This window comes from Melanerpes formicivorus, unplaced genomic scaffold (genome assembly GCF_026170545.1).
Source record: "Melanerpes formicivorus ecotype bairdi unplaced genomic scaffold, bMelFor1.0.p_v2 SCAF_12, whole genome shotgun sequence".
In the NCBI taxonomy this organism is placed as follows: Eukaryota; Metazoa; Chordata; class Aves; order Piciformes; family Picidae; genus Melanerpes; species Melanerpes formicivorus.
In genome coordinates, this window is record NW_027142364.1 from 3,179,824 (window position 1) to 3,195,031 (window position 15,208).

At 47.7% G+C, this 15,208-nt stretch overlaps 1 protein-coding gene across 3 annotated transcripts in view; it reads right to left on the reverse strand.

Moving 5' to 3' along the window:
* The window catches only part of SLC7A14 (solute carrier family 7 member 14), a 39,220-nt gene extending 28,043 nt beyond the window's left edge, over nt 1-11,177 (reverse strand). The window contains exon 1 of one of the 3 annotated variants that reach the window (XM_068144988.1): nt 11,042-11,177. The gene's annotated coding sequence lies outside the window, so the exon portion shown is untranslated. Of the gene's footprint in view, nt 1-10,192; nt 10,240-11,041 lie in introns of those variants that run through there. The other 2 variants (XM_068144991.1, XM_068144990.1) reach the window with 2 other exon arrangements.
* Nucleotides 11,178-15,208: the final 4,031 nt, after the last annotated feature.

A 15,208-nucleotide genomic window follows, 5' to 3' on the forward strand; every position in this document is an offset into this window, starting at 1 on the left:
TCTTGGAACAACTAAAAAGATTGTCCCCGTCTTTCTTAGATGTCCCTTTAACTACTGAAAAGCCCCTAAAAGGTCTCCCTGGAGTGTTCCATTCTCCAGGTTGAACAACCCCAACTCTCTCAGCCTGCCCTCATAGCAGAGGGCTTTAGCCCTTTGATCTCTTTTAGTGTCCTTACGTGGACTCACTCCAACAGGTTCCTCTCAAACTTGAAGACCTCAGAAATAGCACAAAGGTTCACAGTGCAGGAGCAGCAGCCCTCAGACCCTCTCCACACAGGGACTGCACACTGTATTGGGCTGCAGCATCACCCCTGTGGAAAGGGAGCCACAAGGGCTCAAGTGGATGCGAGAGCTGTCTCAAGGTGATGTAAGAGAGATCTCCTGGCAGCAGAGCTGCTGCAATCCCAGACGAACGACAAGAGAAAGAGGAAGAGACGTGCTAGCCTGACTTCCCTGCTCCCCCTCCCCTTTTGGAATCACTAGCTGGGTAACGGCGAGGCGAACCCGCATGGCGAGCCAGAAGACACTGAATGTCATTACCGCTCCTCCGGCAGGGACGGGAATGACGTCAGCGGCGCGGTGCGGTGGGGCGGCGGGAGCCGGGCAGCCGCCGAGCGCAGGGATGCCTTCTGCCGCCGCCGCTCCTTAGCGTTCTCATCGCCAGGACGATTTGGTTTGGAGTACGATGTGCCTGTTTGTACGGTATTGATCCCCAGCTGGGCTGCCGCCGTGAAGCTGGCTCTGCCCCCACCGTCAGCCTCCTTCCAAGGGATTTCAAAGCCAAGCACTGGGCCGAGGGCTGGTCCCTGCCAGCCCCGCCGCCGCTCATGTGAGTCCGGCTTCAGCAACCTGGCCTTGTGCCTTCGCTGGTAGTTTCAGGCCCTCTTTATTTTTAATCTTTCCATTTTTACCACTGCTCGAGCACCTCAAGTGGAGCTGTAGTTGATTTAAACTAAAATTCGAAGTGCTTGCTAAATTAAACTAGAGACGTATTTCCAAGTTTAAACTAGTGATGTATTTCCAAGTTTAAACTAGCGATGTATTTCCAAGTTTAGAACCAACTTTCTATATTGCATCCACTAAGGGGAAGGTGGTGTGGGGGGAAGGCTTAGGGATAATTTGTGTGTACCTCCATAGCAAAACAGGGTTGAACAGCACTTTTGTGTTGCTTCCACCTGTGTTACATCAAGTGCTTTACCAACATCAGCACTGCTGTAAGGTGGCTAAACAGTAGGATCTTCTTTTGACAAACAGGCCAAACAAAAGAGGAAATGCTTCATTTGGCCAAAGACATAAGGCAAGGGTGCCACACATCCAGAGCCAGCCCCCAGGACTCTTTAAACTTTGTTTTCCAGTCTCTAGTGTGAGTCAAAATAGGATAGACATGTCATCCAGTAAAATAATTAGACATGAGTCCATGGACATTGGGTCCAGAGGAGGGCCACAAAGATGATCAGGGTGCTGGAGCACTTTCCCTGTGGGGGCAAGCTGAGAGAGTTGGTATTGTTCAGCCTGGAGAAGAGAAGGCTCTGGAGAGACCTTATTGTGGTCTTTTAGTACTTAAAAGGGTCTACAGGAAATAGAGGGAGAGACTTTGCAAGGGGTGGCAGTTTTAAACTGAAAAAAAGGTAGATTTAGATTAGATAGTAGGAAGAGATTCTTTACTGTGAGGGTGCTGAGACACTGGCACGTGTTTCCTAGAGAAATTGTGAATGCCTCTCTCTGGAAGTGTTCAAGGATGAGGCTTTGAGTAACCTTGTCTAATTTAAGAGGTTCCTGCCCATGGAAAGGGAGTTTGAATGAGAGGATCTTAAAGATCCTTTCCAACCTGGACCATTATATGGTTATATGTACCTAGAGATTACCCTTCTTGTGCCTCTGTGTCTTGGTGAGACACTGGAGTGGGTTGCCCAGGGAGGTGGTAGAAGGCCCATCCCTGGAGGTTTTTAAGGCCAGGCTGGATGTGGCTCTGAGCAACCAGATCTAGCATGAGGTGTCCCTGCCCATGGCAGGGGGGTAGGAACTAGGTAATCCTTGAGGTCCCTTCCAAGCCTAACAATTCTGTGATTCTTCAGCCTTCAGAAGGATCATGCAATATATTAGTCTAACTGCTGTTCTCTCTGGGGAGAAACTGGGATGTCTGAATTACCAAGAAAAAGATGGAGGGAAGGACAGGAGAGACGTCAAAGCTACTTTTTGTCTTGCAGTTGTTGAGTCCCAATTCTTAAGCTAAATAGCTAACTCAGTCTTCAAGCAGCATGCCCAGGAGGGTGAGCAATGAGGAGGTTGAGGTGGCTGAGTGCTCATCTTCCTGCCTGGATGAGGACTAGGTGGGAGCTGAAGTAACACATTCAGGTGAAATTGGAGCTGGTCACATTGAAGGCCAGCTGATCCCTTGACACTGGATTGTTCCAAACTTTGCCAGTGTTAATTACATGCCAGCCTCACAGGTGGTTGGTCAAAGATGTTGAGGCCCCTTGGGACCCTCTGGTGCAACAAGCTAGTGAGAAAGAACCCTATGGCTTGGGAGATCAGCGTTTTCCTGCTTTCTGGAGGCTGGATGCATTTGGAGTTAGCAGCTATAGCTCTCAGCCTTCAGAGGATGCAAACCTAACTGCACCATTCACCCTGAGATGCTCATGAACATCTCTGCAAGTACATCCTCTCCCTGTAGACAGTAAATCCACCTCCCATCAATTTTTCTGTTGTCCTTCTCCCTTGTGCCTATAGAAATCAATCCTATACCTGACATTTCAGGTTTCCACTTATCTGCCCTTTTTGTCCAGGTACTGATATTCCTCATGGTGCGGAGTGGTGTAGGACTGAGAGCAGGGTGCTTATGACAGATACAACAGCCTGTGAGCACTGAGCTGTAAGTAATGCAGTATGCATGAAGTGCTCCATTTGTGTTTGCAAGAAGAAGAAGAAAAAAAAAGCTACTTAAAAAAGAGAATTACAGAGAGAGAGGTAGAATCAATTTGCACATTCTCAAAAAGATCTAGTTTTTCATTGTTGTCTTGAGATGGCAAAGTGAAAGCCTTAAAAAATGGACCGGTGCTGCTAATGGAGGGAAATGACAAATCGATAGCTGGGTGAGCTGAGCAGGAGATGGGGAACCAGGAACTTCTTGGAACTGCTCTGACAGGCTTCCTCTATGAGAGGGATGAAACCACATGAAATTAGTAAATTTGCTTCTCCATCAGTAAATTAGAGAAAGCAGCCACTGTAGAGAAGTGCTGTGAGTGGTTAATTCAGTTGGGGTTTCTAAGGAGGTGGAAGAGAAACCATGCTAAACCCAATTAATGCTCCTCTGGCAGTACCTTGTTGAAAACAATATTGCTTTTGTCCCTGCCTATGGTCATCTGCAGGAGGACCCTCATGGCCCTGTGCAACTTTGAACACTCATTTGTGGCAGCTGCATGATTTTGCATTTGCAGTGCAGATATTGATTCAGTGCTCACAGCTATCAGATATGGCCTCCCCCGTCCTTTTGCAGTCATGAGCCACGGCACAGCTGAACATCTGAAACCTCACAGGTCTGGGTGCTCAGACTGTTTCAAGGACTAATGTACTGACCTCTGAAATTCAGGCATTCAAAACACTGAGAGCCAGGTGCCCAGGAACTGAGGTTTGTCTCATGTGCTGGTGTGTACTTCTGCAGCCTTTCCTCTGCTTTTCATAGTAGCAGCTCCAGAATGAGCTGTCACAAGAGGAAAAAAAGCATCTTCCTGATGCTATGGTGTCTACTCTGGGATCAGAGTGAGTTGCCTGTTTCCAATGCTACGCTGATATTGCTCCAGCAGCCTGATTGCCATTGGCATCAGTGGGGTGGCTGCAGCCTTGTGTTTGCTGCTCTGAGTTTTTTCCTGGTTTTGGGTAGTGGATTATGCTTCCAGTAATTACTGCTTGGACAAGATACACATCTTCTGTAGTGATGCTCACTGTCAGAGTGGTCAAGGTCTTCCTTTGCATCACTGAAATGTTCAGACTCACATTACCAGACAATCTCTTCTAGAATTATGCTCATTTAAATCTGCCTTTGCTTTAACAACATGTAGGAGGAAATCTCTGTCATTACTAGGCTATGCTTTCTTTTCCTTTCCTCTGTGGATCCATGCTTTTACACCACAGAATGAAAGTGATTGTGGTTTGCTCCGGGCCAGCCATGAGAGCTTTTCCCATTTGACATAATTCACAGAATGGGTTATTTATTAGTGTGTGGGGCTCTCTAAACAAAATGGATTTTTACTGTTGTGAGACTCTGGCTGATACATCATCGTGACAACTTGTTTCATTTCTGGGTAGTATTTTGAATTTCAGTGGCAATGCCACAAATCTTTCAGTGAAATACCAAATTAACACTTTGGCTTTGTCATCCAAACCAGGAAAAAAAAGCCCCAACCAACCAAACAACAATTACCTGTGTATCAAATATAGGGTCTGAAAATTCACTGTTTTAAAGCCTCTGCTTTTCTTTTGGAGATTGCTGGGTTTACAGTGATTCCTTTATTCCTCACTGAGAAACTGGTTTGGTTTTTTTCCCCCCCTCTCAATGCTGGCTCTCACCAGCACTCTTCCCAGCATTCTGCAGTAATGTAGTAGGAGTCTGAGCTGCTCTTTTACACTGTAAACACATCAGGCTTACAAACATGGTTCAGCTCTTGCTGGTTTTCAAGTGCATTTCACTTTTGTGTGTGCTCATGCTGTCATCAATTCATTATCATGTTCCATCACTGCCTATACAAGTGTAATTGATTATGCCTCAGTGCTCCATTTCCATGATTTTGGCTATCAGCTAATTAATGCAGGAGAGGTTCTTAAAGAACTGCTTCCCTCAGAAGAAGCTGGAAAGACATATTCTTCCACCCTGAGCCTGCTTACAGCTCCAGAAGCAGCCAGCAGTAGTATATGCAAATCAATGGGGGCTTTTTGCATACAAGCTGCAGGGTAATTTGGCTGGCTGTCACTAAATCTCTCAAAGGAAGTGTGAGGTAGGTTCGAGGCACTTCCAGGGAGGTGAACAGCAGCTGATGCTGCTTTCACTGCATGTTTAGCTGCTTTCATTCCTATTATTCACTAGGACAAAAAACTCCTTGCCTTACATGAGTAATCCTCCTGCACTTCAACACAACTGATTGCATGAGTTACGTGAGCACAAGTTGATCAAAGAAGATGATTTAGAAGAGAGGTTCTGTGTTTAGTCATTTATCACCATCAGGCAACTGCAACACCTAAGCAGCGTGCAGTGTGAGTAACACCCGGTGCTGTAGCACCAAGCCTTTTGACATTTCCCAGGAAGTGAGCTGTGAGTGCACAGCTGACATTAAATCAGCATCCAGGGGGGTCCTGGGGAAGCACAATTAAATTAAGATTTAATTGTTCTTATAAAGGCTAATGGCATAAAAAGTAGGATATTATGATATTCCTGAGAGATGTGCACACGGCGCCTGGAGATGTCTCTGTGTAGCAAGGGAATCAGCAGGAGCCAACAGGACTGCCCTTAGATGAACATTTGCTTACCACTGAAACCCTGGTGGCTCGTTTATAGAATTATAGAATGGTTTTGGTGGGAAGAGACCTTTAAGATCATCAAATCCAACCATTAACCCAGCACTGCCAGGGTTCACCACTGAACCAGGTCCCTCGGTACCACATCCCCCTGCTTTTTAAAACCCTCCAGGACTGGTGACTCTACCACTTACCTGTCAGCCTATTGCAGGGCCTGACAACCCTTGCAGGGAAGAAAATTTTCCTAATACCCAGCCTAAACCTCCCCTGGTGCAAAGCGAGGCTGTTTCCCATTGTTCTGTTGCTTGTTATTTGGAAGAAGATGCAAATCCCAGCCTGGCTCCACACTTCTTTCAGGGAGTTGCATTCTTCTCCTAGCCTCCCTTAAAACCCCCAAAACCCAACCTCTTTCACTAAGGCAGCACATTGTATCTCCCAGCTATGGCGAGTAGAGTCTCCCCATGGTGAGCTGTCCTGCTTGGCAAGTGCGGCTCTACTGATGTCCCCTCATCCCCCCACGCCAGTAAGAGCAGAGGAGCTGCTGAAATATTATTGCTCTAGCTCTTGTTTGTGCCTGAGCTCTCAGCCAAAGGGACTCGACATGTTCCTACTTTCTGTCTTAATTTACTTTGTGCAGAGCTGATGACCCCAGTTATTAATTGCACATCTCCTGATCCCTGTTGCCTCCACAGCCAGTTAATGAGTGGAACATACCTGCTGTTGCCCAGATGCCTCAGATAAGGCACTGGAGTACCCAGATGCTTCCTGAGCATCTCACTGCAGGGCTGGAGCAGTGTGAGACCTGTCACTGGTGCTTTCTGCCTGTTCCCAGACAAGGATGAAAGACAGGCAGGAGCAGCATACATTTCCTTTACCATTAGAGCAGGGTGCCCAAATCCTACCTGGAGACCACCCTGGCATTGCTGAGTACCACGGAGCAGATTAGTCCAACTCAACAGGTCCATCATGAAGTCCTGGTTCAACAATGCTCCAGCACATGATTAAAGCTAGGTTTGAATTGTGCTGCTGAGGTGGAAGGCATCCAGCTGTGCAAGCTGTGTGCCGGCACAAGGGGATGTCTCCATCCTTGGGTTTAAAAAACTTAGTCAAATAATATCCAGCCCACTCTGATGGAACTGAGGACCTGCAGGAGTAGTATTCCAAACACCCAACTTAGGTGATAGTCACCAACAAGCAGCTGAGAGGGGGTGTCCTCCAACCCCACACATTTGGTTTTGTAGATATTTTCCTGAAGTTTGGTACAAACACCCCAACAGACACTTGTAGCATGGCATCAGTAGTCCATTTCCCTACTAGCAGCAAACCACTTGATCCTTTATCTGAGTCACCAGAATAGAATAGAATTAACCAGTCCTCTCAGAATTAGGTTGTGGTGCTTGAAAAACCTGTGCTGCAAAAGCTCTCCTTCTGTTCACCTGCCAGGTTGATTTAATTGATGGTATCATGTACATTGTTGGTACAGTCACAGTGCAGAGGAACAGAAACAATGGAGTCATGTGCTGTGTGGCTCCACCTCACTGGGTTTGTTTCACAAGTGCTTGCACTTTGCTCTGACAAGTTTTATTGCAAGGGAAAATATAGTTTTCTCTTAGGGGTGTTCCAGCCTGGAGGCAAAAAGGGATGGGATGTGGTGTCAATGCTAGCTGGAGCACCCAGGCCAGTGCTGATGACCTCACAGTCTAGAAACAGAGCTGCTACTTCATGAGCCAAGGAAACGTATGCAAGGGGCAAATTGCTCAGTACTAGAAGGAAGTTTCAATTTGGAAACCTCAGCTTAGGCTCATCTTATAGCTTGTGAGTGAAAAATACTTTAAGAATCTCTATGGCTCATGGACCTAGGGTAGAATCTGCTCCCATTTACACCACGAGTGGCTTAGTAAGTTCAGCAGACTTGCCCCGGACCAAAGTGAGATTCTGAGCAGGTTTTCATAGCCATAGGAAGTAGCTGAAGATCATCCACTGTATTTCTTGATCCTTCTGCATCCTTGTGTCTACTGTCTCTCACAAGAATTACAGATTCAGGCCCAATCATGGCTTTATATTTTGTGGAGAGGGTCAATCTGGGAGCAATGTAAAAGTAAATTTGGGGTTTAATCAACGTGGAAGACAGAGAAGCTACCCATTTGCTAATGCTTTGCTTGTTTGTTTGACACACAGCTCCCACCACCACACATGGATGAAGGAGTATTGCTGCCTCTTACCTTCTTTGCATTTTTCATTTTAAATACCTCATTAAAACATTCGGGTTATTAAGCCAAAGAACAACATGTTGCTTAAACTAACATTATGGTGATCTCAACAGCTCAGGTACTCTGGAATCAGCTTTGGTTATTTGGGGGGCTAAGAAGTCTAAGGACTTAAATATATTCTGCTACAGACTACTCTCTTATTTTTATTCTTTTTATTTTTTCATGAAGATCCTAGGAGTGTATCGATGTTTGTGTAAATTCTTGCCATCCATTTGTATGAATGAAACAGGGCTTCACAGAAAAACCATTCACTCAGCCACTGAGAGCTTATCCTGCTCTTGTTGAATTTCCTGGAAGAGCTCCTGTTGCCTTTCAGGGAAGAGGGATGAAATCATATTACATGTATGTGATTTCAGAGCTGAGAAAGCAGACTGTCTTATGCTCAAGAAGGAAGCAAGCCTATAACTATATCCTTAAAAATATTTTTTGGGCAGGAATCCTTTCTGATACAATCCCTTCCGAGACTCTGAAGTCCCTCACAAATGATTTTTCATCATTTTCACATGATCCTAAAAAAAATTAGAGAAGGGCAAGATATGGCTTGACTTGGGAGTCACGAGTGACTCCCTGAGGAGAGTGATTTGTGGTGTAAGCTGCTTCATGTTACCGCAATATGCACATAGAAAGAAGTTCTTTTGGGGAAGAGTTAATTAGTGAGGCAAGATGGAAAACTGGGGGATTCAAAATATAAGGCAGTCACTTGTTCTGTTTTTGCTTTGTGGTCAAAAATTCCACCTGCTGTTTTACTTGCCTGGAAGGGAGGCTGTGGCACCTGGGAATAAAGTTGCACGTCTCTATGCCTAACTTGGGGAATTACGGATCAAAGGTACCATTAAGTCCACCGAGTTCATTTTGTCTGAACCACAGGCCATTACCTTCCAGGCAATTACTCCTGCAGGGAGCCCAATAACCTGCTCTGGCTAAGTTGCATCTTTTGAGAGGACATCGAGTCTTGGTGTACACAGATCCAGCAGGTTTTCTGATGGCTCCTTCATCAGGTCATCAGCCCTCCACTGTTCAAAAATGTGATCCTGCACTTAAATCAGAATGTTTTGGCTGCAGCATCTCAGCACTAGTTCATGTTGTTCCTTTCTTTGGCAAATGGAGGAATAACTCAGGGCCTAGTAATTTCCTTTTGTAGAGGCTCCTAGACTCCAGAACCAAGTCACCTCCCACCCTTCTTTTTAATGAAGTGAGCTGCTCAGTTGCTGTGGTTCCTCTGTTGTAAGAGCTTTTCTCAGGCCCTTGATAAGCTTTGGCTTTTCAGTTTTTTTCTCCTTTTTAATTGCTTTCCTTTTTATTCCTTCCTCCCTTCCTTTTTATTCCTTCCTCTCTTCCTTTTTATTCCTTCCTCTCTTCCTTTTTATTCCTTCCTCCCTTCCTTTTTATTCCTTCCTCCCTTCCTTTTTATTCCTTCCTCCCTTCCTTTTTATTCCTTCCTCCCTTCCTTTTTATTCCTTCCTCCCTTCCTTTTTATTCCTTCCCTTACAGTTTTATTGCCATTTTTGTTGATGTCTGCTGTGTTCCAGCAGTCTCAGTTTCCAAGGGCTGAGGTAGAATTTCCTTCCTAGATCTCCCCTTACTGAGCAGCAACTGAATAAGGCATTTATTATTTTTTTCCCCCATGGCCTTGCTTGACAGTTTGTCCTATTGCAGATATTACCTCTATCCTGTCTTCTCAGATACATACTGTACTTTACTTTGAGAGGACTCAAGATTGTTTGTCCTCATCATTTACTACACACTAGTCTCTGCTTTGCTGGCAAAGTGCAGCACCTTTGACAGAAGAAAATGAGAAATAGCACTTGGGCTTTGGATGTCTGCAAGAACCCCCTTGCTTCTCTGTTCTCAGACAAGAAGGATTCCCCATGGAGCAGTACATTTTAAGAACAGATAATTAGTCAGTTTAATCTAGGTAACTTTTCACTCTGGTGGTGTTTTTGGCTTGTTTGGGTTTGTTTGTTTACAACATGTTGTTCAACCACGGTAAGTCATCTGCCTTAGCAATGTGTACCAAGAAAAGGAACACACATAAATATCTTTAGCAATCAGACTTTGAGCCTCCTGACAGTTTTTGGGCAATCAAACAAACGCCTTGGCATGCTAAAATGTACTTGCCTACTACTTAGGGACACTGGGAAAAATTAATTAGTTAATATGCTAGATTAAATCAAACATGCCCCTTTTGAGCCAAAAGTCTTCTCTGGGGTCGACCAGAGTAATGATCCTTTCTAATGCTCCTCTCCAGAGGTTGTATTGATATGGAAGCCCTACCTTAGAGCTCTCCCTGTACAGCCTTCTAACAGACTAAGTCGAGCTGTATAAACCAGCATTTAATAGGCCACAAAACGCGAGCTGGAAAGCAATTCTGAGAAAAGAGGCTTTGGAATAGAGTGATAGTGAAGCACACCTACCCGGGGCTGAGGCAGGCGGCTGGGTCCAGGCAGTTCGAAAATACCCGTGTGGAATCAATAAACAGCAGCGAGACGGGGATGACGTAAAGAGGAAGCTAACTCCATTACCAGGATCTAAGTCAGAGGGAGTTTTGCAGGCGACGGCGGGAGGACGGGGCCGTCACCCGGCTCAGTGTGCGTGGCCCGCCGGGGGCTGCTCGGGACCGCCCCGTCGGGGCTTCAGCACCACGGACAGCGCCCGCCCGGCCCCATGCGTGACCCGGGACCGCCACCAGCATCCCACGGCGGGTCCAGTCTGTCCTTGCTGCCTCTTCCTCGATGTCTCTTCTGCTCCCATTTCTTCTCTGCCCCTTGGCCCCCCACCCCCACCCCGTCGCCTGCAGCTTCCCCACCTTCCCTTACCGTGTTTTGCGCGGTAACCTGTAGCCGGAGCAGTCGCTTCGGTCAGGCCGCCCACTGTGTCTCTTCTCACCCCAGTTTTTCCCCTTCCCTATCAGCCTTGGCGCCCCCCCCCCGCCTCCGTCCCTCCGCGGAGTGCCTTGACAGGGGGCCGCAGCCTGGCCGGGGCAAGGGGACACCCGGGCGGGCTGGGGTTCTCCCGTGGCCCGGAGGAGCCGGGATGTTCCCCTTGCCGCTCCGGCCCCGTGTGCGTGGAGTGGGCAGTGTTCTGCGGCTGCTAGTCCCTGCAGGGCGCCTAGCCAGACCTCTCCCCGCACCCCGAGAGGCTCCCCACTGAGCAGGGGGATGGCAGCGCGGGGAAGCGCCTTCCCTTACCCTGCTTCCTTCCACCCCTCTTCCCCTCCCTCCATCCCCGCTCCCTTTACCTCCCCAGAGCCGCGGGGCACTCACCGCCGGGCGCAGAGGGCAGCGGGCGGGTGATGGTGCGGAGCGACCCCGGGCGCGCACCCCGGCGGGGGCGGCTGCGCTGCTGCGGCGGCGGCGGCGGGGGGGGGCTGCGCTGAGCACCGCCGGCCCCGGCTCCCGGCCGTGCACGCAGGGCGGAGGGAGGAGGGATGGAAGGAGGGAGGGATGAAGGAGGGAGGGATGGAGGGAGGAGGGCGCTGCAGCTCCTCAATTATTCAGCGCTTCCCTGTCTCTGCGCTCTCCCCGCCTGCCGCATGTGACCGCCCGGCAATACCCGCGGGTCGAGACGAGCCGGTCCCGGGAGACACCCCTGTACGGGGCTGCCACCCCCACGTCCCCGTCTCTGTCTCCCACCCATCGAATCCTTTTTGCCTGCCCAAGTGTCCTGCGGACTGCGGGCAGCATCCCCTAAACTGCTTGAAAAAGAACTCTCCTGGCTGCCTCCTCCAAAGCAGGATTTTCCTCACACCAGGGTCAGAGGGTGATGGGCAAGGGGACACCCCAGGGATGAAAAGAACCCCTCCTTTATTTTCTCCTTGAGCTGCACTGTGAGATTTGGGTGCTAATACTGTAATCCCGGAACAGGCAGAATTAGGACTAAAATAATGCCTCATGTACTGCAGCGTGCAGTGCTGTCCAGCCCTCTGCATGGCCTGGCTGGGAGGAGTTAGACCTCAGGCACAGGATATATTTTATACCCGTAGCTGTGGGTAGATGGGATTCATGTGCAAGATTATTCCCTGTTACATTTTTATTTCCTGAGTCTTGCTCTAGAAACACTCCTAGATTTGTATTTATACCATTTTGAAATCAGATCCCGAAGGGTTTCATCTCCAGTCCACAATTTGGTCTCTGTAACATCTTCATGCTCTAACTGCTAACAGAACCCATCCCCAGAGGTGAGGTGTACCTCAAATGGAAGCTATTCATTCCCTAAACACTGATAAAAATGAGAGATGTGATCCTTCAGTTCAGGAAGCCACTGCTTGCCTCATGTGAGTGACCCTGACAGGAAATGCATTGATGGCAGTGACCTTCTGGGGACCTGCAGACAGCAACACTGCACAGATAAACCTAGCCAGGATGTCCACAGTCCTGTCTTTGGGCAGGATAGTGGACCACATGTCATCTCTGTTTTCCTTTCCAGCCTTGATTTCTGTGGGGTTTTCATTTGTTTGTTCGATTGTTTGTTTGTTTGTTTTGTGGCTTTCTAGATGAGTGCCATGATTTCCCCAGTTTCTTACCAGACTCCTTCCTCTCTCCATCCCAGCTTTACTTCTCTCTCTTTTCAGCCCTTCTTTTCACAAAAAAGAACAGAAAAGACCTCTCCCAGGTTACTGCTGGTCAGCAGAAGGTGTATAACAGGATGACATGATGATTCCTTTCCTGCTGCTCTGGCCAGCACACATCACACCACACAGCACACAGCAGAAAAAACCTCGTTGGAGCCAAAATGCATCCAGCTGATTACCCTCCTCACAACCAGCAGTTTTGAAACTGCTGGGTTTATTCTTTCCCTTATACTTCAATTGCCTGAAAGATCTGCAGCTGCTCTCTGGTCCCTGACTGTAGTCCCTCATGCTTCCTATTTGGTTGTTTCTCTTCTCATTCACTGGCTTCTCCCAGCTGCTTTTGTTCAGTCCAGGGACACTAGATGCAGCTGTGGACAGCTGATCTTGGAAGCTTCCCTTTGACTAAATCTAAGGAAAAAAGAAAAGCTTCCCCATTTACTACTGCATCTTGTTTTGCAGCCCTTTTAGGGCTGTAGTGGGCTCTAGCTGAGAGCATCACCAGCCTTTCACACTCACATCCAGCTCCTTTGTGATTACAGAGTGTGCAAGTAAAGAACGTGGGAGGAGTGCTTCTGAAACCATTGTCAGTGTGGGCACGATTTAATGGGACTGCGTGTGTGGGTCTGGAGTCATCTGAGACACATTTACTTCTTGGGGCTGGTGCAGGACTGCATGCCCTGGAGGCTGCCCTGCAGGCTGGTGCTATTGGCACATCTGATCTGTTGCAGTTTGTTTGGTATCAGCAGAGGGGAGCATTTTTGTCCTTTTAACAAACACCTGCAGCACCCACGTTTGTACAAATCATTATGTGGCACCACCATATCATCCCTGTCTCCCACCTTCCCTCTGTTGTTCAGACCCCTTGATGCAGCAAACTTTGCTCTATAATAGTTTTCCAGACATTGTTGCAGCCATTGATTTATTTTCTTTGTTTTTCCCTGATTTCTTCTCTTTCATCCAGCAATACCTACCATTACCCACCTGAAACAGAAACAGCCTGCCACCACCTTGAGTAGTAAAGGTTTTGTTGGAGGCTCAGTTAAACTACTTTTCATTAATCCTTATACTGTTTTCATGAGGTTTGTAACTTCCAGTCTTGCAGGAAGGTGAATCTCTATAGCTGCACCTCTAATGGTGCCCTTTAGGTTGATGAAATGCAGGTCTGTCTTCTGGATAAAGAACTGGATGAGGCCAAGCTACCCTCTAGGCAGGTCTCAGCAGTGAGACTCCCCTCAGATTAGGGTGGCATTTCCCATAGCTGCCAAGCACACAACAGCACTTCAGTGGCAGAGTTTCCTCTGTCCCCAGGCACTGCCTAGTTTCTAGATCAAAATAATTGCTGCCCATTTCTCTGCGGCAGCAAGTGGCCATCTGACTAGTCATTTAAATACTTAATCCACTTTTGAATGTGACCAAGGCTTTGACCTCAGTGACACCTTATAGCAGGGACCTCCACCAGCTGCTGTCTCATTATCTTGCCTGTTTTGCTTATCAGCATCAAATGTGGCATTTCCAGTTGCACATGGGCAGAAGCCACTCAATTGGCATGAGAATTGAAAATCTTTGCTTTGTATTTTCGAATGTTCTCTCCCAAACTCTCCTGGGCACCAAGAGGGAGAAACCACAGCACCTTGCCCCCGCCATTTCTCTGTGTGTGTTCTGGCTGTGGTCCCTTCACCAGCTCCTGTTAGGTGAACGAGTCTGAAGGCATAGTCTTCATCACACACTTACTTAGTGAGGGTGGTTGGAGTGTCTCAGCTGGCTCTCAGGTAAGATTGATACTTCATAGAAAAGCATTACTTCTGTCTGCAAGTACCAGGCTGTCATGAAGCAGCCACTGGGATGCAATGATGGGAACTGGTTAGACCTCCACCTTCTCTCTCTGCATGCTCAGGAACTCATGTCCATGGCTTTGGCAAGCACTCTCACTCTGATTTGGTCTGGGACATGACTCACTGAAAAGAATCAGCTCTTGGACATCCAGTGGAAAGTTCAGATGACGGTGTCTCTGAGCTGAGACCAGGTGGAGCCCTGCAGAGGTGCTGGTATTTTCAGAAGTGTGGCCAGAATGTTTGCTTGGCCATTCTTCATTGTTCTTTACATCAGTTGGAAACTCAGTGAGTACCCTATAGAGGTCAAAGTGAGGGAGGCATTAATGCAGGAGGATAAGAAGAAGGATAAATCTTGCTGTCTCATCTCCTTTTGATGAATAGTTCTACAATGAGTACCAACATGAGGAAGGATAGTCCTGTAATTAAGACCTAGCTTGAGACTTAGGGAACCTCACTCAAGTTACTGGCTCTGCCCAGGTTTCCTGGCCAAGTTTCATTGTTCTTTGTAGTCCCAGTGCTGTGAAATGACAGTGGGAGTATTGCCCAATCTCTGTGGGTGTGTTGGCTGCATGTGCTGTAATTTTGGGGGTGGGGGGGGGTGGGGGGGTGGGGGGGTGAGGGGATGTCTCTACATGATGTATAAGATCTTGACCTTACTGGGGCAATTCTGCTGGAGTTGGCTGGACAGATGAAGGGGAACACCCTTTTCATTAGTTAAGTTACTTGTCTGCAGTGGAACTGGGGCAATGGAAAGGGTTACTCTGCCCTGCTAAGCAGCATCTTCCATAGGTTAAAAGAAAACAGCCATGTGGGTGTTTCTCATAAACCCACATCAAAGCACTTCCACCCTGCATGGGTGGGGAATCTCAGTGGTGTGTGGGTATAAGTAGAAATTGGGATAAATCCCCAGCACAATGAAGATCAAGGATGTTTTGCCATTTGATTTTTTCCAGCTCAGGTTTCTCATAGCCTCTGTCTTTCTTACTCCACATCCTCTTTATCCATAGCCAGGCTGAATGGAGAAGATG